This window comes from Brachycentrus maculatus, unplaced genomic scaffold (assembly GCF_059751285.1).
Source record: "Brachycentrus maculatus isolate JH-2025_06_01 unplaced genomic scaffold, ASM5975128v1 h1tg000633l, whole genome shotgun sequence".
Lineage (NCBI taxonomy): Eukaryota > Metazoa > Arthropoda > Insecta > Trichoptera > Brachycentridae > Brachycentrus > Brachycentrus maculatus.
The window spans coordinates 38,780-65,672 of record NW_028281369.1 but is presented as its reverse complement, the minus strand read 5'-3'; positions in this window follow the sequence as shown (position 1 = coordinate 65,672).

Genomic DNA, 26,893 nt, shown 5'->3' with positions numbered 1-26,893 from the left:
TGAACCAATTTCTAAACGCTGTTCTTGAATCATTAGAACTTCACTAAAGACATCTTTTGGTGAGATGAAAAGAAGCTTTTTATTAAGCAGAAACTCTTTTATTAGTATGTGAGATCCGAATCCTGGATTATAATCACATACGCGAGAAACGCCAGAAAATGTCATTTTCATTTTTTATTATTTTAGCTTATAATTTGACCAGATAATTTATTTACAACATTTTGAGTGTGTCCAAAATTTTATTTTGTCTCTAAGGGACATTCAAGCTGACCATCTAAGCCAGTGTTCCGCAAACTTTTTCTGTTCAAGGGACACTTGCCTTTCGTCTACCTTACTTTTGATGCCTCTTATAAAGGAAAAATTAACGTACTAAATTGGGTACATAACACCTCAACTCTGAACATATTGTTTAATATTTACTAGAGATTACGTTGTATTGTTTAGTCTGCTGCTTAAAATTTCTCAGAATTCCTGTATGTCATGATCCTTTCTACAGGGTGGCCTGAAAATCACTGTCATTTTACTTTTTTAATTTAATTTTATTTTATATATTTATGAATGTATTTTTTTATCTTAAAACATATTACATACATAAGTCATATATACATATAATATTCCCGATGAGTAATTTCTATTTCTCATTTTGGGACATGGGATTAAGGTTAACAAGACTAGAATACAAATAATAAAGTAACAAAAAAGATTTTTTATTTAAATAACCAAAACTAATACTAATACATGGCAAAATATAAAAACAAAAACAGGTAAAATAATATTTTGAAGGGTTCAAAATCAAATTAATTTTTAATGATTTCCATATTAACGAGTTCATCATCTGTGAAAAATACCAAGACTAAAAAACCTGCATTTTATAAAAAAATTAGTACATTTTCGACAAATACATAGATGAAGATAAATAGATGAAGAGGAATATGGAAGTCTGGATATTCACAGGAGCTTACGACCTGTCGCAGGCTGGTTAAGTGATGACTTTCAAAATTAATGAATTTTGCTCACACGTGCAACATTGATTAATTTTACCCACGATTATTAACAAGTATTTTGACAATTTAAATTGTTGTAAATTTTCATTTTTAAATTTCCTAACGTCCAAGTGACTCTGAAATCCAGCTACGGCTTATCCAACACCGCTTATGGTGACCCTATTCAGGCTTCAACTTTTTAAAGTCCTATAGCTTATTCTTACTCTTGAGTGGATTTACTCTTTATGTTTGAAGTTACTATAATTTCATGTAATTCATGAGTGAAAATTCTAGGCAAAAACACTCGCTATCTCGCTAGAGCCATAAGTATATACAGTTCATTGATTCTAAGTTAGCAGTAAAGTTACTTATGTGTATGATTTTACATTTTGTCCGCCTCCGTAGTGTAATGGTCAACACGCTCGGCTACCGTTCTGGAGGTCCCGGGTTCGATTCCCAAGGTAGGTAAAATAAATATAAGTGATTTTTTCACTGTAATATTTATTCAATATTACCGTGGACTGGTAACCTGAAGCGGAGGGCTGATCACCTTTTCTTCATGTGTTGACGATCAAGATAACACTGCGTTTATATGATGCAGTGCCCTATGCACCATTGGGGCGCGGATTAGGGTTTTTATCTTTATCTTTTATGATTTTACATGGGATGTGAATTTATTTGTCGGAAATGCTCGGTGTTGCATTTTGTCATACTTAAATCTTCAAAAGGGGTGGCTGGCAACACAATGACAGACGACATTTAAAAAATGGTAGGACTTTCGGGGTGATGGCATTTGGGCCACCCTGTATATACGGTTAGGTACCTACGCTAGTGAGGTATGTGCATATATACAAGCGGCGCAATGTTTGGGATGTAAATATACAGCGGAGAGCGATATCTCCCTATGTGGTCCTTAGCCTTTATTCCGTACTCCTTAATGTCCGATATAAGGAGCATTTTAATGATAATACCATCCACTAAGAAGCTACAGGGTGACCTGAACTATTCGTACGATTATAAACATGAATATTAAAAGATTTTATTATATGCACTCAATTACATATCAGGTGAAATACATATATATTTTTTGTATATTAAAAGCATTTTTTGCTTTTGAAAGTGTTATATTACCATGCACCTCCGTAGTGTAATGGTCAGCATGCTCGGCTACCGTTCTGGAGGTCCCGGGTTCGATTCCCAATGGGGGTAAAATAAATATAAGTGATTTTTTCACTGTAATATTTATTCAAAATTACCATGGACTGGTACCTGAAGCGGAGGGCTGATCACCTTTCCTTCATGTATAAAAGATCAAGATAACACTGCGTTTATATGACACAGTGCCCTATGCACCATTGGGGTGCGGATAAGGGTTTTTTTATTATTATTGTTATTTTACCATACCACAAAAAAACTTTGTGGTATGGTAATATAACACTCTTCTTATCATTTATTGTTCACTCTGTGTAATACCACTTTAAAAAACGCTACTTCGTGACAACCAGTTTCGGAATAATCATTCATAAAATGTTGAATATGACAAAATGTCATGTTTTGAAATACGTTTCTAACGTTTTTATATGTTCTTAATCATGGGTAGAATGATGAATGTCACACATGTATAAAGTTATCATTTATACCAGCCTTTATACGACAGGTTGTAAGTCCTGTAAATACCCAGACTTTTTCTTCAACACAAATTCTTCTAGGATCACTTTTGTAGTAAAATCGATCCATGTTTGATTTAATTTTACTTTGGTAGAAATTATGAGAAACGTTCTTAAAATCATACTTTTTTGTGAGATATTTTACAAAACCACATTTTATTTTAAGTTTTATCGATTGCTATTTCACGAACACCCTGTTGGCTTAATCATTATCCTGCGGTAAGGTACAATAGTTTCGGATCAGGTTCTTCCTTTAGACCCCTCCCAAATCGTTGATGGACCTTACTCAAAATGGTGTGAAGATAGTCCCTAAATACAGGGCTTTAAAAGCTCAAAGCTTTGTGATATACGAGTATGAAGTGCGCAAGATACAATATTTCGAGTATGTTCAAAGAAGGATGAAAGTTGACTGAATTCAGTCAGAATGCAATCTCTCAGTGTGGCAAAACCACGATAAATAATTAAAACTTAATAATTAATATATTATTTAAAAATTCTTCACCTTTGCTTTCCAGCCTTGCATTCTTTCCTTATATTACCATTGCAACATCTATCATACATGGTTTTGCCACTGAAATTTAAAAGAAAACGATCCTTTTTCTCCACTTGAGTTATATTTATTTCATTTTAACGACTAGTTTCGAAAGCTACAGATGCTTCCATCTTCGGGTCGGAATATAAACTAAATCACAAATAATTATCTGTTCTATAAATAAGGATAGGTTAGTCAAAGGGGTGGAGTTTGAAAATAAAGGAAAAATGGAAAGCAAAGGTGGAGAACTTTAAAATTATCGCTCACTCCTTTTAAGAACGTCATAAATCAAAAATCTTGATTTTTCAAGAGAACGTTTTCAAAGTTTAAAAATATAATACAATGTATTAAAAATAAATATCAAACCACTTATTGAACTTTTTACTGTGCAACAGATCTTTTTAGGTAAAACCTGAAGGTTTTTTTCTCCATTTGAAAATATTTAGTTTATTAAAAAAAATAATTAAACAATACCTTTTCTTCAAAATGCAATTACAACACTTTCCGCCCTGTAGCGGGTAAATATTAAGTTAAAAAATGCCGCTTTTGATGGGATATAGTACATTTTCTGGGCATTCCGAAAACACGCACAACTGAAAATTGACGATTTTTTATTTATGACGTTCTTGAAAGGAGTGAGCGATATTATTCAATAAATTATCATTAGAATTTTGTTTTTTTTTGGATTTCTAAATTTTCTAAATATTTCATAATTTGGCTTTTATGCGGCACAAGATGTTACAAAAACAAATGTTTCCTTTATCATTTTAACATGCCTTACCACAAAGCCGAAATGCCGAAACAATAAATAAAGTAAAACTTAAATTAAAAATTTAAATTATTTAAATAAAATAGTTGAGAGCTTGATTTACCCTGCTCCTATTATCTTGTTTTTTTTTCTCTTCATATTAAAGCCATCGGAAAGATGAAACAATCCAGACCCCTTATACCCAACTCTATCGTGTTCCCCAAGGCAGAGGCAGGTAGATACCATGACGTACTTATGCGTAATAACGTTCTGACTATATTGAACATTAACCCTTTACCAACTTAACCCTTAATAAACTACGCTCTTCAACTAGGAACAAGAAGAAGATATCGTAGCCGTACAGGAGAAAGTGACCAACTACCAAAACGTAAAATGTTCAGGAGGGCCATTTAAGTCACCTTTGCTTGGCAAGAAAATAAACATCAATGCAGTTAGTCATTTTTATCAAGTCAATATGTTATACTTTCAAGTTTAAAATCCTTTGGGATTTTTTGAGGGCAATATTAAGCTAGTAAGTATCAAATAGTCAATGATCACGTTTTTGTAAAACAATGCAGTTAGTCACTTTCTCCTATATGACTACGATATGTGTCCGTGAACTATTTCATTATTTGAGATAAATCATATAATTATTTAACATCTCAACAAAGATAAAGTAGATTATGGATGTCTGGGTATGTACGGAGCTTACAGCCGTCATGGGTTGGTTTAAGTGATCACTTTAGACACGTGTAACATTCACCAATTCTACCCACGATTGACGATCACACTACTCAATTTCTTGGAAGTTCTATATATATGAACCAATTTTGAAACATTCTTCTTGAATCACTAGAACTTCACTAGGGATATCTATTGGTGAGATGAAAATAAGCTTTTTATTGAGCAGAAACTCTTTTATTAGTATGTGAGGTCCGAATCCTGGAGTTTAATTACATACATGACAAACGATTTTATTAATTTTTATTATTTAAGCTTATAATTTAACCAGTTCATTTATTTCATACTAGTCACACTAAGTTTTCCTGTTCTTTCTCATTTGATTAACGTGTCCAAACCATTTTCAAATTCGAGACATAGTGCTTGAATCACTAGAATTTCACTAAGGACATCTATTGGTGAGATGAAAGAAGCTTTTTATCGAACAGAAACTGTTTCATTTCATTACTGTGTCGAGATGTCAAGAAATAATGTGAAAAATAACTCCTGTAATTGGAGATAATCCAGATTTGTTAATGTATTTGGACACACTCCAAAAGTTGTAAATCTGATATTGAAATCACCTTAAATGCTGTATTTTTTTTAAAAATTACATTTTGTCCAAGTGACTCTGAAATCTAGCTACGGCTCATACAACACCATTCATCATGAACCTGCTTAAGCTCCAACTTTATAAGTTTTATAGTCTATTCTACTTGTGAGTGGGTTTATAATTTTCTTTGTTTAAATTTAGTATTCTTTTTCCTCTAACCCTTATCCGCATCCAATGGTGCATAGGGCACCCCATCGTATTGATGCAGAGTTATCTTGATCATTACTCACATGAATGCAAGATGATCACACCTACGCCATAGGGACCAGTCCAGGGTAATATTAAATAAATATAAAAATATTAAGTGTAAAATCACTAATATTTATTTTCACCCCCTCAGGGAATCGAACCCGGGACCTCCAGCACGGTAGCCCAACGCACTAACCATTACACCACGGAGGTCGAATACTATAATTTCATGTAATTCGTTAGGGAATTTTCTAGGCAAAAATACTTATCTTATTGAAGGAATTATGATTTTGAACCATTTAATCATTTTATGTTTGCAATGAAGTCACTGATTTTATGATTTATCTATGATTATCTATGATAACTGGTAAGTTTAAGTAGAGTTCAGTTCTCTTTCTTTCTAACCCTTATCCGCACCCAATGGTGCATAGGGCACTGCATCGTAGCAACGCAGTGTTATCTTGATCGTTAATGGCATAAAGGCAAGGTGATCAGCCCTGCGCTTCTTGTACCAGTCCAGGGTGATATTAAATAAATATGAGAATGAAAATCGGCCATATTCATTTTGACCCCTCTGAGAATCGAACCCGGGACCTCCAGCAATTGTTTTCTTTCTTTTTTAAAATGAATGTACATGATTTTTCTCGGTTTAGATCCCTTTTCAATAATTTACTCATCGCGCCGTAAGAATAAATCAAAAGCATTTACATAATATATAACCAGTGACCTAGAACTTTTGTTTCTCAACCTTAAGGTCGCGATGATGCTGTTCAGTTCTCAAAAAATTTAAATATATTTTATTTAAATGGCGATGGCATGCGGTGACATCGCTCATATCTCATAGTCCTTCCTACCTACACGCAATTTGGACCTTTATGGACAAGTATAAACAGCGCATCCCATCATTTTTTCCAATACATTAGTTTTCCGAACACTCCTTCAGCTGTCAGAATCTAGCTCCAGTCTCCTTGGCGCCGACGCCACCCTCTTGGAGGGAAAACGGAGGGCGCTGATTGGTCGAGAGCGTCGCCATAGAAACGCGGCCGAAGTAGAAAGACATTACGCGAGCGGAGGTCCTATCTGGTTAGAAATTGCCGAATTATAACCTTGAACGAGGAAATTATTACACTTCGTTAGGAACTTTTTAGTTGTTGATTTGTCCATAGTGGGGTGAATAGAAACAGGTTTTTAATTAATATATGAGTTATATATATATATATATATATATATATATATATATATATATATATATATATATATATATATATATATATATAACTAACAAACTATTTAGCCGGTTTTCCGCAAGGGTAGACAGAGAAAACATAACACCACACCAATCTGTCTTCGCACACAATCTTCGGCTGTTCCACATTCTTGTATCTCCTCATACGTACCCACCGATAATTTTAACTCCTGACCCGACCCCTTTCAAATATTTGAAACATTGGATCATGCCAGGTTTTCCTCGGTCTTCCTCTGCTCCTATTATCCACTTTATTCGCCTCATAAATTTGTTTTACTGTTTTTCCCTCACTCTTTCGTTCCAAATGTCCAAACCATCACAACACACCCATTTAATTTTAGCCTTGAATTATTTCCTTATTTCATCGTTCGAACATATATCATACATCTTTTTGGCACACATTTGTCTGAGAGATCGCATTTAGACTGCATTCAGTCTCTCTATCTGGTCTCAATCCTGCGGATTGGTCGGTAGCAACAGATGACATCTCTTTCGCCATTCTCGCCTATTTCCGGAAGTCCTCTTCAGCTCCTCATGCGTCGAACAGCCCATGTCTTCGTATAAGTCGCTTAAATATATATAAATACATATATATACATATTTTTAAAATATATAAAAATTATTATACTTATGTATATATTCCATGTACATACGAGTATGCAGGTAACATTATTTCGCATCAATATCAATAATTTTTTTTAAATGTGAATTTAATATTAATATTGCCTTTCTCTTTTTTGTAGGTATGGACCAAACTTAAGATATTAAGAAAAAACAATGATACTTAAAAATGGATCAGGCGTTCACTGGCTAAATTTATCCCAGATATACAATGGTAAGCAAATCATTCATGTTCTTCGAACCGCCTACTGTATTCTGTTAAGTAGAAATTAACGCTTTATTTATATTACATAATGTATTGCTAATTTCAACATCAACATCCGTTATAAGAATTATAATCGCAGCATTACATTCAGAACTGCACATAAAATACAAACAGGGATGTGTAATGTCACCGTAGCAATAAGCTAATGCTGAGAAGTTCCTCATTGGCCCATACTAGGTTATCCCGCCTGTTCCCAGCACAGATTTAAATAAAATATTTTTATTAACATATTTTTTTCTTATAAAATACGTATCTCACATGTATGTACCATATAGTGTCATGAGATTCATGATATACATAGAAGTTCCAAATATTTCAACAGTGTGATTGTCAATCATGGGTAAAATTGCGAATTTTGCACTTAACCAGTCATGACAGGTCACATGCCCTGTAAATACCCAGACTTTTATATTCTTCTTTACCTACGTTGAGATGAAGAAGAATATGGAAGTGACGTTATGGTTAGTTTTTTTTTGGGACCAAATCATGTGCCTTGCGGAACGCCCGTTCCGCGTACGCCCAACGAGAAACCCAGCCAAAAAATCCGTCTAAGATGTTTACATTTTAAATGCCTGGTATATCCTGAAGAAACCCGATACTGCATTACTCAAATAAATAATATCGGTGTCATCCATTAGTCAACATGTCGTGGTTTCGCTTTTACACGATACGATATTAAATTCGTAGCAGCATAAATATATTTCATTCGTAAAAATAATCTACGAAATGAATGGCTGGTTCATTAGCAAGCAAAATATACCCTGGTCTAGTGGATAAATATGTATATTTCAAGGTTTTTACTTGACGCACTATCTGTCTTGTGTTAATTAATATACTCCATATTTCTTTTGCACACAATCACGTTTTAACCATCAGTGTAGTTATCTATCATGGTTCCATTATACAGTATTAAAAAGCACGTTTTATTTTTTAATAATTAATTCTAAATAATTGGAAAATAAAGATCAATCTTGATACTATCCAAAGAATGGATATTAACCTTGGATGTTAACATGTTTAATATAAGGGAGCATTATTCATAGAATGGAGGTCAGACTGCTCCCCGAATGGTAGAATAGTGTATGGTAGATGTTCCTGCAGTCGAAATGAGTGTAAGGGAGCATTATCCACAGCATGGAGGTCAGACTGCTCCCTGAATAGTAGAACAGTGTAGTGTAATGGTCAGCACGCTCGGCTACCGTTCTGAGTTCGATCCCCAGGGGGGTCAAATAAATATAAGTGATTTTTTCACTCTAATATTTATTTAATATTACCCTGGACTGTTACCTGAAGCGGAGGGCCGATCACCTTTCCTTAGTGTGAACGATCAAGTGCCCTATGCACCATTGGGGTGTGGATAAGGGTTTGAAGAAGATGAAGAAGACATAAATTTTATTCTGTATATTATGCGTTATTTTAAACATATAAATGACAGCTTAATATAATAACATTATCAATATGCCTGAGGCAAGATAAGTTTGTCAATAAAAAGTGCGTTAAAATTAATTTCACGTCATTCTGACATCTGTCAGACGATAAACGCTGTCATCGCGTATATTTGTCTATGGTTACATCTATTTTAGTGTTTTTTTCTATGTCATTATGTCTGCGCTCTCAAGGTCGCTCTCCGGCGGCCAATCGGAGCGCGTCGGAACGGATTATTCAAATTTCAATTTAGAACATTCTAAAAAGATGAATGACAGATTTAAATTGGGACACATTATTTGATTTTTTTAATATACTTAACCGACATTTCAATGAATAAAATTAGGCAGATGCTCTGTGTATGAATCCTATTAATGAATTACGATCTATATAAATGAAAATGTGGATTCATAACGAAGGATGAAAGTAGACTGAATGCAGTCGAAATGCGATCTCTCAGAAGAATGTGCGACAAAACGATGTATGATAGATGTGCGAATAGTGAAAAAAGGAAGGAATGCAAAGCTGAGATAAGCATTATCGATAAAATTAAGAAAGGTGTGTTGAGATGGTTTGGACATGTAGAACGAATGAGTGAGGAAAGAACGGTAAAACAAATTTATGAGGCGAATGTTAGTGGGAAAAGAAGCAGAGGAAGACCGTGAAAAACATGGCACGATCAGGTATGCCAAATACTTGAAAGTGGTCAGGTTAGAAGTCGTAACAATCGGCGGGTATGTATAAGGAGATGCATGAACGTGGAAGAGGCGAAGAATGTTTGCAAGGATAGAGTGGTGTGGCGCTCTATTCTCTCTGCCTACCCCTGCGGGGAAGCGGCGTGATGGTTAGTTAGTTAGTTTTTTTAAATGTCTCTTAATACTTGTTCAGGTTTTTTTCCACTTAGGAGTTTTTTTACATTTTGAAGTCGATTTAAAGCATATTATTAATAAATAAACAAAGTAAACGTTTTATTTTTTATTTCTTTAGTAAGCTTACCGTTGCCGCCTACCGTTCTGGAGGTCCCGGGTTCGATTCCCAGGGGGTTTTAATAAATATAAGTGATTTTTTCACTCTAATATTTATTCAATATTACACTGGACTGGTACCTGAAGTGGAGGGCTGATCACCTTTCCTTCATGTGGAATCGATCGAGATAACACTGCGTTTATATGAAGCAGTGCCCTATGCACCATTGGGGTGCGGTAAGGGATTTATTTAGCTTATATTATATTTAATACAAACTATTATTTACACTTAATTTGCATCCTATATATATTTATATCTTCTTACAGTAAACAAAACATTTATTTTTAAATTCTTTCAGACCTTTTTCATTCTTCATGCATTCAGGCATCTCATCATACATTTTTAAACCCTTATACATTAAACAATTTTGTGACTGGTTTTTTTTTCAAAAATAGCAGTCTTATTTTTAAGAAACATTCTGAAAAATAGTTGATTAAAAGCAAAATTATTAATAAATTTACAAAGTTAACATTTTATAAGACATTCTATGAAAAAACACGTCGATTTAAAGCAAATTATTTATAATTAAATAAAGTAAACATTTTATAAGAAATAACATGAAAAAATCGATTTAGAGTGAATTATTAATAAATAAATAATGTTAATATATAAAAAGAAATACCATAAAAAAGAAGTCAATTTAAAGCAAATTATAAACGCCAACTTTTTTTTCACAGTTAAATTTTTTTTAACCAGTTAACTTTACTTTACAGTTTGTGGATTTGGCTTATTTTGATATGCGAGGATACATCAATGTATGTAGTGAAGTTCACACATATCGAAGCAATAAAGTGACGTGTGGGGCCACAAACATTACGCGTTTTATTGGCTTTTTTGTAGATTCTAGAAATTCATTTTTTTTGCCTTTCTCACTAAGAACGACTGTGGTTAGTCATAACGACATATACACACATGTGTTCACACGTTCACATACTAAAAACATCGTCTTATGTTGAAAGAACCAGTTAATTAAGACATGATTTTATAAATATATATATATATATATATATATATATATATATATATATATATATATATATATATATATATATATATATAAGATATATATATATATATATATATATATATATATATATATATATTTATATATATATATATATATATATATATATATATATATATATATATATATATATATATATATATATATATATATATATATATATATGTATATATATATATATATATATATATATATATATATATATATATATATAAATATATATATATATATATATATATATATATATATATATATATATATATATATATATATATATATATATATATATATATATATATATATATATATATATATATATATATATATATATATATTATATTATATATATATATATATATATATATATATATATATATATATATATATATATATATATATATATATATATATATATATATTATATATATATATATATATATATATATATATATATACATACACATATACATATATAAGCTAACTAACTAACCACCACGCTGCTTCTCCGCATGGGTAGGCAGAGTGAAAAGAACGCCACACCAATCTGCTTTTTATTATGTATTTTTTTATTTTAATTAAAATAGTTAATTTTATACAATTTCTATATATTTCTACTTAATACAATCTTAGAATTTTAGTTGCGCTGAGCCTCTCCAAAAAAGAGACTGAGCTCTTGTGCTTGGAGAGAGACTTTTTTCTTTCACTTGATCTTGCCAAGTTTTTCCCGGTCTTCCCCTACTTTTTTTATAAACCACATACCCTTATAAATTTATTATTCTTTCCTTACTTGTATTCACATTCGGTGCCATAAGTATCTCAAAACACCTTTCTTAATTTTATCGATAATGCTTTCACCTATCAACCTTGCATCCATTTCTTTTATCACCATCCAAGCATCCATATTAAATAATTTTTTCGCACATTCGTCTGAGAGAACGCATTTTTACTGCATTTAATCTACTTTCATACTTCTTTTGCCAAATCCATTCTTCGCCTGTGCACTGGACTCCGTTATGCACTGCCAGTTTAGCTTTCGCTGATAGGTTTTTATTTTCTATTCTTCAGAGGACACCATTCACTCTGTTCCCAGCATTCTCTCTCCTTTCTATAACATTATCAAACTTTTCATCCTTTTATGAAATGTCTCGCAAAAAATATGATTTTATGAACGTATCTTATAATTTTTACCATCAATGTATTTTTTTTTATTCTATGATATTAAATAAGGGTGTAAAGTTTTATTCCAAGTCGATGGAGCTTTTCTACCCTTAGTTTAAAAATCAACCCCTGTTTACCATAGCTAATGGCATTATATTTCCCATGCATAAGAAATATCCTGAAACGTCAATAATGTATTAATTTATTTATTAAAAAAATTATATACGAAATATATGTGAAGGTCCTCACAAAAAAAGTAACATTTCCAACATTGCAAAAAATAATTTAAATGCAAATCTGTTCTGTGTTCTGTATTCTATCGAAATTTTAATTAAAATTGCGACAAAACGTGACCAATCCTGTGTTAAACCAATATGAAATCATTAAATCACACCAAAACGTAACAATTCACAAGCTAGAATTCCTGATTACTTAAAATCATTTATAATGGCAGCATTATCGATAAGCATTATCGATAAAATTAAGAAAGGTGTGTTAGGATGGTTTGGACATGTAGAACGAATGATTGAGGAAAGAACGGTAAAACAAATTTATAAGGCGAATGTTAGCGGGAAAAGAAGCAGAGGAAGATCGAGAAAAACATGGCACGATCAGGTATGCCAAATACTTGAAAGTGTTCAGGTAAGGAGTCGTAACAATCTGAGGGTATGTATGAGGAGATGCATGAACGTGGAAGAGGCGAAGAATGTTTGCAAGGACAGTGTGGTGTGGCGCTCTATTCTCTCTGCCTACCCCTGCGGGGAAGCGGCGTGATGTTTAGTTAGTTAGTTAGTTATTTATAATGGAAATGTAACGTTTTGGTGAGGACCTCCATGAATATATGTAGATTGTGATTTTTTCACTGTAATATTTATTCAATATTACCCTGGACTGGTACCTGAAGCGGATGGCTGATCACCAATCCTTCATATGTTAATAAGCAGAGGAATACAAGGCGAAGATTTTTTGCAAAGACAGAGCGATGTGGCGCTCTATTCTCTCTGCCTACCCCTGCGATGAAGCGGGATGTAAATGATCATATTTTGTTAGCTTGTTAAATTATCGTATATATCGTATTAAAACCTACCTGGATTTTTACCTGATGTCTTGTACTCGTATAGGGTTTCCTCACCTTATAATCACATCCCTTTTAATTCAAACCACCCTTCAAATAAATTATCGTCAAAAAAACGTCATTCGTACTGCGTTAGCGGATGGCGGACCCAGCGTAGAATAATCTTTAATTTTTCACTAACCGGAAGAGATATTAAAAAATATTAAAATGTGTACAGTGTGAATAAAATCACTATTCATTTTTAATAAAAAAAATCAACATTTTTAATGTCAAAATACTTTTTTTTACAATATTTTGAGTGTGTCCAAATACTTGTTCACAAAATCTGGATTATCTCCAATTACAGGAGTTATTTTTCATATTATTTTTTTACATCTCATCAAAGGAAGAATATGGAAGTCTGGGCATTTACGGGGCTGACGACTGGGAGTGAGACGTCTATCAAACCAATTCGTTTGGAATACACAGCTCTTTTAGATTATTTTTTGACATCTCACCAATAGATGTCTCTAGTTCTAGTTCAAGTGATTCAAGAACAAGGTTTCTAAATTGGTTCATATATATAGAACTTCCAAGAATTTCAATAGTGTGGTTGTCAATAATGGGTAAAATTAGTGAATATAACACGTGTGTAAAGTAATCACTTAAACCAGCCTATGACGGTCGTCAGGCCCGTAAATGCCCAGACTTCCATATTCTTCTTTATCTTTGATGATTTGTAAAAAAAAGTATTTTTATTTCTCGAAATAGTATATCAATATGATCCAAAAAATTAATGCTTTCAATATTCAAACCAAAATAAATGTTAGACTGATAAATCACTAATATTTATTTTGACCCTCTTAAGAATCGAATCCGGGAACTCCAGCATGGTAGCCTGGCGCGCTTACCATTACACTATGGAGGCGTATGAGTGTCTCTATAAAAAAATATATTCACGATTTTCTAAACACCCTATTTAGAAATCGTCTTCAGTTTTCGTACCATTATGGGAGTTTTAAATTAAACGGCTCCCTCCCTTATTCGCGTCACGAAATCGAGGGGTAAGTTGAATTTATTTTCGATAATCAACCATTTTGTATGCAGGGAATATATTTTTTTTATATATTTTTTAGAGGTGTGAAGAAATGTGTGAAGAAATGTGAAAAATAAACATCGTTGCAAAATAATGAGTTATGATTTGAGGATGATTTGGCACTAAATTATTGAAAGGGGTTTATTGATGGGTATTTTTTCCACGACATTTGGCGCATAGGGTGATCATATTGCAAACAAGCCATGGATCTTGCTCGAAAGAAAACTAAATGCTGGACGATTTAAAACACCTACTCTAGGCAACTAGAAATTGCTGAAATGCGAATGCTTAGATGGTCAGCTGGAGTGTCCCTTGGAGACAAAATAAAGAGTTCACGCATTCGTGAAAGCCTGGCTGTAACAGGCATCAACAGTAAGGTAGAGGAAAGGCAATTGAGATGGTATGGGCACATAGGACGCAGAGAATCTGATCATATTGTGAACTAGGAAATCGCCATGGATCTTCCTCGAAAGACATCTCGAGGAAGCCCAAAGAATTCATGGATGCTGCTGAAAGATAATATGATCCTAAGTGACGGTGTCCAGTACAGAATGACCTACAATCAGAAGACGAGGAGAGCTGACGTCAACAGTAAACAAAGACGATTAGTTGGAATAGATAAATGCCACCATAGCAGCTGTTGGAGGAAATCTCGTTACGTTTGCAAACGATGTAACGAAGAACCATTGTGCCCAGAGTATTATGAAGAATTCCATAAAATTGTAATATAACGTGGAAATACTGGCAAAAAACGTAAACTGCAAAATCCCTGTTTGAATAATCCCTGTTATTTAAAGCTTTTAGCCCGAATAAAATACCCGCTTTTAAGCTTAAAGCTGAATTAACTTTTAAAACCACATAAATATGACATTTTGAACTACTTAGTATATTTTGCCAGTTTAAAGGTTGTAATAATCGTCGGATATGTATGAGGAGTGTCTCTATAAATATTAGTGATTTTACACTATAATATTTATTTTATATTACCCTGGACTGGTTCCTGAAGCGCAAGAGTGATCACCTTGCCTTCGTGCAAGTAATGATCAAGAAAACACTGCGTCAATTCGATGCAGTGCCCTATGCACCATTGGGTGCGGATAAGGGTTATAAGTAAGTAAGTAATCTATGAGGAGATGCATGAATGTAGAAGAGGCGAATAACGTTTGCAAAGACAGAGTGGTGTGGCGTTCGGATCTCTCTGCCTACCCCTGCGGGGAAGCGGCGTGATGGTTAGTAAGTTAGTTAGAAAACATTATAATATGCGTCATACAGTCAAAATTTCACATTTTTGAGTTGACGTTTTTTGCCAGTACATCCACAATATATATTCTTTAAAAAAATTCATTGAAAGATATTTGTGTTAGTTATTAGTTATATTTGAAATTTTGTTTACTTTAAACATGCTTTTTACCTTATTTAATGTACCAGTTTTTTGTTTTATATTTTACATATATTATGCCCGTCTTATTTTATATTACACGTCTGGCCCCTAGCGCAGTCGTTTGCTCACTAAATTGCATATTTGCGAGTACCCCCTTACAGATAACTGTAGAAAACGTGTGAAACACCCCGATCGGTTCACATCGACCCTTATTACTGAAATCACCCCTTATTTCAGAATTTATCACGAAATTGACTTATTTATCAGATATGGAAGCTTAGTCTCGCCAAATTATTATTCTTTTATCTACACGACACTGTTTATCTTAATCTTTGTAGGGGTAATAATTCACTGGGGTTATTTTGGGACACCCTATGGCTTGTACACGGTGGTACAGAATGCGCGATACATAAATTTGTATATCCAAAAAAACTCCCGGAACTTGACATAAAATAAAACCCTCATCCGCACCCCAATGGTGCATAGGGCACTGTGTCATATAAACGCAGTGTTATCTTGATCGTTGACACACGAAGGAAAGGTGATCAGCCCTCCGCTTCAGGTACCAAGTCCAGGGTAATATTGAATAAATATTACAGTGAAAAAATCACTTTTTTTTTTGACCCCCCCTGGGGATCGAACCCGGGATCTCCAGAACGGCAGCCGAGCGTGCTGACCATTACACTACGGAGGCGGACAAAAAGGCGGTCATGTCAAGCTTTTAAAAAAAAAATATTCAAATATTTATAACATTTTAAGTATGTCCAAATACTGGTTCACAAATCTGGGTTGGAAGTGTATTTAATATATGCAAATAAAGTCAAATTTTTATTACCTTTTTTTTTACTAAAATCGTAAAATATTTTTTTATTTGAAATCTGTCTTAGATTTTTGTTCCACCGCTTACAATTGTTAGATCACAAGGGGAGTTTATATTCGTTTTTTCTTATCAGCTTACCAATAGGGTACCTACAGGGTATGCAGATAAAAAAGACCATCTATTTTTAAATTATAATTTATATTGAATATATTTTTTTAATGCCTTCACAGGACTGTTTAACCAGCATGGTTTTCAAATGAAATATTTTTTTTTCATTTTTCTTTGGTTCCTCTACCTCTTCCCCTCAACTCCTCACCTGATCCCCTGATCTGCAATCAATTGTTATGTTTATATTGCTATGTTTTTAATAATAATAATAATAAAACCCTTATCCGCACCCCAATGGTGCATAGGGCACTGCGTCATATAAACGCAGTGTTATCTTGATCGTTTACACATGAAGGAAAGGTTATCAGCTCTCCGCTTCAGGTACCAGTCCAGGGTAATATTGAATAAATATCACAGTGAAAAAATCACTAATATTTATTTTACCCCCCTTGGGAATCGAACCCGGGACCTCCAGAACGGTAGCCGAGCGTGCTGACCATTACACTACGGAGGCGGACAGTGTATGTTTTTACAGTTATAGAAGAATAAAAAAAGTGGAGAAATAACAAATTTAAGACCCAAATTTAGTTGGCAAAAGAGTCAGAGAAAGTCCGAGGAAAATTTTAGCATGATCAAGCTCAAACACTTGATAGGCATATTATTTTTTGGCATCTCATCAAAGATGAAGAAGAATATGAGAGTCTGTGTATTGTTTAATTATTTTTTGAAATATTTTTATTATTTTTCAAATGGAGAAAAAACTTTCAGGTTTTACCTAAAAAGATCTGTTGCACAGTAAAAAGTTCAATAAGTGGCTTGATATTTATTTTCAATACATTTCATTATATTTGTAAACTTTAAAAACGATCTTCAGAAAAATCAGGTTTTTTGATATATGACGTTGTTGAAAGGAGTGAGCGACATGAGAAACGCCAGAAAATATCATTTTCATTTTTATTATTTTAGCTTATAATTTGACCAGTCAATTTATTTACAACATTTTGAGTGTGTTCAAATACCTCTTCCCAAATCTGGATTATCTCTAATTATAGGAGTTATTTTTCATGTTAAAAATAGCTCCTATAATTGGAGATAATCCAGATTTGTGAACAAGTTTTTGGACACACTCAAAATGTTGTAAACTTGATAGGTAGTTAGGTTAGGAGTCGGAATAATCAGCGAGTATGTATGAGAAGATGCATAAATGTGGATTAGGCGTTTATTGTCTGCAAAGAGGACAGATTTATATATAACACATAATATCATAATACGAGATGTCGACACATATCCCAATTTCATATTCTCAGTGCTCCAGTTTAAAATCGTGAATAAGATATGATTTTTTTCTCATGTTACAAAATGGTGGTCGTCGTAAACACACCGCTTTTATCTTCGTGACGCAATGGCTATTAAAAAAGTACGAAAATATGTTGGCCACGTGTTTCGGTAACAGCGGAATTGAAAATATTCACGAATTAATATCTGAATGAAATTATAACGGTCGAATTTTGTCTTGCAACTCCATACTTTCGTCGAAAATCATTTAAGACCCAGCATAAACTAACTAACTAACTAACCATCACGCCGCTTCCCCGCAGGGGTAGGCAGAGAGGATCGAACGCCACACCACTCTGTCTTTGCAAACATTCTTCGCCTCTTCATGCATCTCCTCATACACGCCCGACGATTATTACGACTCCTGACCCGGCCGCTTTCAAGTATTTGACATACCTGATTTTGCTAAGTTTTCCTCGGTATTCTTTGGCTTCTTTTTCCAACTACATTCGCCTCATAAATTTGTTTAACCGTTCTTTCCTCACTCACACGTTCCACATGTCCAAACCATCTCAACACACCTTTCTTAATTTTTATCGATAATGTTTATCTCAGCCTTGCATTCTTTCCTTATTTCATCATTCGAACATCTATCAAACTTTTTGCCACACTTATAGTTGAATTAACTTTTAAAACCACATATCGCTCACTCCTTTCAAGAACGTCATGAATCAAAAAACATGATTTTTCAGGAGAACGTTTTTAAAGTTCAAACATAAAATACAATGTATTAAAAATAAATATCAATCCACTTATTTAACTTTTTACTATGCAACAGATCTTTTTAGGTAAAATCTGAATATTTTTTCTCCATTTGAAAAATATTTAGTATATTTAAAAAAATAATTAAACTATACCTTTTCTTCAAAATGCAAAAATAACACTTTCTGCCCTGTAGCGGGTAAATATTAAGTCAAAAATATGCCACTTTTGTTGGGATATAGTACATTGTATGGGCATTACGAAAACATGCACAACTCAAAATTGACGATTTTTGATTTATGACGTTCATGAAAGGAGTGAGCGATATGCGAGTATATGACATTGCAAACTACTCAGCGTATTTTGCCAGTTTATAGAACGTTAAAAACTTTATAATTTGCATCATTAAGTCATTATTGCATATTTTGGAGTTAACGTTTTTTGCCAATACATCAACGAAAATAAAATAAAATTGTTTGTGTCATGCAATCAAATACGACGAATAGGGTATTATCACTCGGGAGGAATATCTAATTTAACATACTCAACCTATAAAGGATTGTGTTAGACTGGTTTTGTGTTTATAACAGCCGATATAATCAATATTTTCATTCATCATATTCTTTCGCAAAATTCGCCTTCGTAAAAACGTTGTTTTCGTAAGTTGGTAACGAATGACGTCACAGAAACGAATCCACACTACTACTATTAATAACAATAATAAAACCCTTATCCGCACCCCAATGGTGCATAGGGCACTGCTTCATATGAACACAGTGTTATCTTGATCGTTTACACACGAAGGAAAGGTGATCAGCCCTCCGCTTCAGGTACCAGTCCAGGGTAATATTGAATAAATATTACAGTGAAAAAATCACTAATATTTATTTGACCCCCCTGGGAATCGAACCCGGGACCTCCAGAACGGTAGCCGAGCGTGCTGACCATTACACTACAGAGGCGGACGAATTACTACTACTATTACAGCTCTATAAAGCAGATGCATAAAGGGATACACCCCCTAACACACTCAATGACGTAAAATCTGATGACGTATAGCGGTGTCCGTTATTCGTTTTATTAAAATACCTAAAGTTTAAACCTTCATGTCTCCCTTAGTTCTGTACAGATTTCAATGAGAGTGTTACCGATAGTCTTGTGATTTTTCATTTTAATTTATTAGCCAATAATAACACGTCATGAGAATGATCCATTTACAAAAATAACTAACTAACTAACTAACCATCACGCCGCTTCCCCGCATGGGTAGGCAGAGAGAATAGAGCGCCACACCACTCTGTCCTTGCAAACATTCTTCGCCTCTTCCACGTTCATGCATCTCCTCATACATACCCGCCGATTGTTACGACTCCTAACCTGACCACTTTCAAGTATTTGGCATACCTGATCGTGACATGTTTTTCTCGGTCTTCCTCTGCTTCTTTTCCCGCTAACATTCGCCTCATAAATTTGTTTTACCGTTCTTTCCTCACTCATTCGTTCTACATGTCCAAACCATCTCAACACACCTTTCTTAATTTTTTCGATAATGCTTATCTCAGCTTTGCATTCCTTCCTTATTTCACTATTCGCACATCTATCATACATCGTTTTGTCACACATTCTTCTGAGAGATCGCATTTCGACTGCATTCAGTCTACTTTCATCCTTCTTTTGCCAACTCCATGTTTCACTTCCATACATTAGATTTGGAACCAGGACTCCGTTGACAAAAATATTATGATCAAATTCTAAAGCTTTGAGTGCGAACGTGTGAATATTGTATTTTATTTATTTAACAGGCAATAAATGCCGAACGGTGACACTTGATATATCGACAGCAATCCTTTATCTCGCGAGGAGCAAAAAAAGTCCTTAAACTTAATGATTTAACCACCCTGGACCCATAACTCTGTCGCCGGGTCGTGTTATTGACACCTAAGCTAACGGAGCTATATGTAAACATAGATGGAGCAAAAAAACGTGTGTAGGGTAACACGACTAGTTATGGACAGCCAAAGTTATTGTTTTATTTAATAATATAATATGTTATTAAATAAACGATAACTTTATGAAATTTATAAAATTAAACAACTTTGTTTTAACCAGGAAGAAAGAAAGGTGTGTTGAGATGGTTTGGACATGTAGAACGAATGAGTAAGGAAAGAACGGTAAAACAAATTTATGAGGCTAATGTTATTGGGAAAAGAAGCAGAGGAAGACCGAGAAAAATATGGCACGATCAGGTATGCCAAATACTTGAAAGTGGTCAGGTTAGGAGTCGTAACAATCGGCGGGTATGTATGAGGAGATGCATGAACGTGGAAGAGGCAAAGAATGTTTGCAAGGACAGAGTGGTGTGGCGCTCTATTCTCTCTGCCTACCCCTGCGGGGAAGCGGCGTGATGGTTAGTTAGTTTTGTTTTAACCACTTTTTTATTATTAGTACACTTTGACCTACCGGTTTCGACAATAACCTTGTCATCGTCAGGGTTTATTAAATTCTAAAACAATAAAACATTTAAATAATCATAATTCATTACATTCCCTTACCAAAAACCTCCACATACTCCGTAAAATCCTAAATTAGGTAGGTTGAAGTGTACTAATACTAAAAAAGTGGTTGAACCAACTAACAAAGTTGTTTAATTTTACAAAGTTTGTAAAATGTGCCACAAAGTAAATGCCCAGACTTCCATATTCTTCTTCATCTTTGATGAGATGTCAAAAAATAATATGGAAATAAATTGATAAGAATAAAAAAGTGATATCAAAATACCGCCGATTTGAAGTCAACAATGATATTCAAAATGTATGTATATGGTCGTATGTGATTAATGATGTTTGACACTCGAAGCGACAGTGAAGCGTCACTGGAGTGACGCGAGGAATGTCTGAAAAGTAAACTAACAATGATTGAATCCGACATTTAAAAATATCATAATATTTTCATGTTTTATTAGGATTCTTTCTATCCACATTTTCAAATAAAGTTTGCGTAGAAATTGTTTCAACGAAATGAATCATACATTATTTTTTTACATAAAAAAATGTAAAATAATCTTAGTTTATTCAACCGGACTGACCTTTAAAATCCCTGAAAATCTTCGTTTGACTTTCTTGTTCTTCGTCTTTATCGTCATAAAACATCACATTGCACAATTATAAAATATTTTTTATGTACTACAAATGCACCTGTAGTGTTGTGTGGACTACATTTTTCATCCATCACTACAAAGTTGCCATATAGAGATAGGTTTTAGAATCGGGAATATTATATATGTGACTTATGTACATATCGTTCACTCCTTTCAACAACGTCATATATCAAAAATCGTCAAATTTCGGTTATGCATGTTTTCGGATTGCCTATATCCCAGCAAAAGTGACATATTTTAAACTTAATATTTACCTGTAAAAAAAAGAAAGAAAAAGTTGTTTTTGAATCTTTTTTTTTCAAGAAAGTGTTGATTTTGCATTTTGAAGAAAAGGTTGACGTGGTGAAACCACGTTTCTCCTCTAGCCTGGCAAAAAAATAATCAATTATCAATCGTTTAATTTAATTAGTCTTAGAAAAAAAAAAAATTTCTGTGCGCGCAAATACGTTTTATGGCACCGACCTTTTATAATTTACCTGTCGTAAAACTAAAATGTATTAAAAGGTTTGAATCATAAAAAAACTGTCGCCAACCCGCTGGCCTTTGTGTAAAGGGATTATTTCCCGGCGGTTTTTATTATTATAGTAAAAACATTTGTTTATGATATAGCGCAAATAAAATTAAGTTTGATAATTGAAACGTCTAGACGTTGAAAATTTTGGGGGTGGATACAAGCGCACCGTCAGCCAATGAAAAATGGTTTCGAGGGCGTGATCTTCAAGGAGAGAAACCAAATATAACGGGTAGAAATCAGTGGGATCGCTCTCTTGGAAGCCAACAGTTGGAAGGATCAGTTGGGAGGAATCGGTCGTAAAAGGAAAGACCGACCAGTCGGACTGGTCGGAATAATGACTTGGAAGCCAGACTTGGAAGCCGGGACTTGGAAGTCGAGGACTTGGAAGCCGGCACTTGGAAGCCAACAATTGGAAGGATCAGTTGGAAGGGATCCATCGGATCAGAGAAGATGAGTTGGAAGGAGCATCCGGGAAATCAGTGGGATCGAGGAGTTGTAAGCAGCAGTCGGGAGAGATCAGGGGGATCGAGCAGTCGGGAGAAATCAGACGAAGAAGCATACCTACACCAGGTTTTAAGACTTAAGTGAGGAGAAGAGCGGGAGCTCTACGCAGGGAGAGAGAAGATAGAAAAAAGGGATTTACTCATCCGGAGTATCAAAAGCAGACCCACGCCGGGTCATAAGCCTTCAAATTAAGAGCTGAAGCTCTACTAGGAGAAGAAGAAGATCAGAAGCAAGAATCATCGCACGGCGGCCCGTCATAAGAAGAACCTCATCCCAGCATCCAACAGCGCAGCTTTTTAACAAAGAATCACGGCCACCCCAGCATCCCACGGCGCATCTTTTCCACCAAAGGTTAGAATAAGTTTAATTTAAGATAGGATTAATTAATTTTAAGCTAATTTAAGATAGTGAATAAGATTAGTTTAAGTTAAAGTCACTTTCGTATAATTTTTATATTTTTAATTAAATCAATTTAAGTATATTTTTTGTGTTGAATTTTCTTTCATCTCCCTACCCCTCCTTCTAATACTCCCAAGGTATATCAGCTTGATAAGGTGGGCGACGTCAAGGTATTGTATTATTATTTTTTTAAATATACTAAGTATTTTTCAAATGGAAAAAAAAACATTCAGGTTTAACCTAAAAAGATCTGTTGCCCAGTCAAAAGTTCAATTAGTGGCTTGATATTTATTTTTGATACATTTTATTATATTTTTAAACTTTGAAAACGATCTCCTGTAAAATCAAGTTTTTTAAAATTATTTATGACGTTGTCGAAAGTTATATGTTTACAAATAAATAAATAAAAATATAAATATGGCCATTTTTAATACTGGTGGGATTTTAAAATCAAACACTTGACATTTTTATATTAATTACCAGTAAAAAAAGCATCTGAATTTTGGAGGCAATTTTTAACGAAAAATGTGCGTCTTTTTTTTTTTTTAGATGGGAATTGCATTTATTATTTACCTTGCTTATTATGTACAAGGTTTATAGATCATTTAGTGGATTTTTGTTTCTTCTAGCTAATTAAAAATGTTTTTGTTTGAATCTGTGTTGGGAACAGGAGGGATCATCTAGTGTGGGTCAAATAGGAACTTCTCTGCATTTGCTCATTGCTGGGAGGAAACCACGTTGCACTCCTCAGGAGAAGGCGGACTGTTGACTGTCATCAGCAGACCTTCCGTTCCACTAGAAGAGGGTTCGGCATTTTGTGTCCTACTTTGGTTTATGTTACCAATGTCCTTTACTATTTTTATCATGTATGATACCACCTCTCGTGACAGTTCCTTATGAACTATCACGGATGAAATTCTCGTCTTATTACAATCAGTCGAATACGGTAATTAGAATACTTTGACGCTTCATGCTACTAAAACAGTGCCTATCTTTACATAAACGCGATGTCTTTACGGCCTGGGTGTGACCAGCATGTAGGCAAAATGCCGCATAGATACCTAGTACCTACCCACCTTACATGCGGCGAATTATTCCGCACATCTGACAGCACTGTCCACTAATTGCGTCCCGCCTAATGACACTCGCACATGGCAACATTTGGCATTCAATAAATGAAAAAAAATATTTCGTAATTATTTTAGTATTATCTCTATATATAAAGAAAGATGATTATCATTATGATATATGGTATTAATAGATCTAGCCAAAGAATGAATAATTTACTAGAAATCCCTTTATAATTCATGAAAAAATTATTTCGTAATATTTTAGTATTATCTCTATATATAAACAAATATGATTATCATTGTGAAATATGGTATAATTAGATCTACTCAAAGAATGAATAATTTACTAGAAATCCCTATATAATAAATGAAAAAAAAATTGCAATTATTTTAGTATTATCTATATATAAAGCAAGATATGATATATGGTATTAATAGATCTAGCCAAAGAATGAATAATTTACTAGAAATCCCTTTATAATAAATAAAAAAAATATTTCGTAATTATTTTAGTATTATTTCTATATATATAAAGAAAGATGATAATCATTATGATATATGGTATTGATAGATCTAGCCAAAGAATGAATAATTTACTAGAAATCCCTTTATAATAAATGAAAAAAATATTTCGTAATTATTTTAGTATTATCTATATATAAAGAAAGATATGATATATGGTATTAATAGATCTAGACAAAGATTGAATAATTTTCTAGAAATCCATTTATAATAAATTTAAAAAAATATTTCGTAATTATTTTAGTATTATCTCTATATATAAAGAAAGACGATTATCATTATGATACATGGTATTAATGGATCTAGCCAAAGAATGAATAATTTACTAGAAATCCCTATATAATAAATGAAAAAAAAAAATCGCAATTATTTTAGTATTATCTATATATAAAGAAAGATATGATATATGGTATTAATAAATCTAGCCAAAGAATGAATAATTTACTAGAAATCCCTTTATAATAAATGAAAAAAAAATCGTAATTATTTTAGTATTATCTATATATAAAGAAAGATATGATATATGGTATTAATAGATCTAGACAAAGAATGAATGGTTTACTAAAAATCCCTTTATAATAAATGCAAAAAATAGTTCGTGATTATTTTAGTATTATCTCTATATATAAAGAAAGATGATTATCATTATGATATATGGTATTAATAGATCTAGCCAAAGAATGAATAATTTACTAGAAATCCCTTTAAAATAAATGCAAAAAATATTTCGTAATTATTTTAGTATAGATAATACTAAAATAATCACGAAATATTTTTTCGTATATATAAAAAAGACGATTATCATTATGATATATGGTATTAATAGATCTAGCCGAAGAATGAATAGTTTACTTGAAATCCCTTTTTGCAGAACAATGATGTTGAATAATATCACACTGGATATTGATCTGTTCCATGTGTCTTAAGGAGTATTCCGAAGCGGGATTCTTCTACATCTTTAATATAGATAGAGTCTTCTTGCTTGCTGTTTAATTTATGTTTTTAATGTATACGCCTTTAATATGTATTTGTTAGTAATGTATATCGTAGTCGTACAGGAGAAAGTGACCAACTATAAAAACATAAAATGTTCAGGAGGCCCCATTTAAGTCACTTTTGATTGGCAAGAAAATAAACACCAATGCAGTTAGTCATTTTTATCAAATCAATATATTATACTTCCAAGTTTAAAATCCTTTGGGATTTTTTTCAGGGAAATATTAAGCTAGTAAGATATCAAATAGTTAATGATCACGGTTTTGTAAAAAAATGCACTTGGTCACTTTCTCCTGTATGACTACGATATATTAGTTTTTTTGAATAAAATATCTAAATAGATTATTCATGGTTTTGGGACACCCTGCCAAGCTAATGGGGCCGTCTCTATGCCAGTCGAAATGTTTCTGGGTTACTGCAAAAAAGCTATAGCGGTCTATTTCTGTCGGCATTAAAATGTCAAGGTGTTTTATACTCGAATTCTCAAAATTTTCAACGCATGTCCTCTTAAACTAGCCTCCTTAGGTAACTTTTCTTTTGACATATTGTATTAAAAACACTACCTTCTTTTTTTCCAATTAAAATCTTTATTTTAAACAAAATTGGACAAACCCACACTGAATGAGGGACACCTTGAGATAACGTGTCTTCACATTCACAAGTAAAGTTTTGTCTAATAATATATCGAGGGTCAAAATAATTTGGAATTATGTCCAGCTACATTCGCCTAGTAAATTTGTTTTACAGTTCTTATTCACTCTACAACATTTTGAGTGTGTCCAAATACTTGTTCACAAAATCTGGATTATCTCCAATTACAGGAGTTATTTTCATATTATTTTTTGACATCTCATCAAAGATGAAGAAGAATATGGAGGTCTGGGCATTTAAACCAGCCTATGACGGCCGTCAACCCCGTAATGCCCAAACTTCCATATTCTTCTTCATCTTTGATGAGATGTCAAAAAATAATATCTTTCTTCACTCATTCATTCTAAATGCTCAATGTATAGATAGC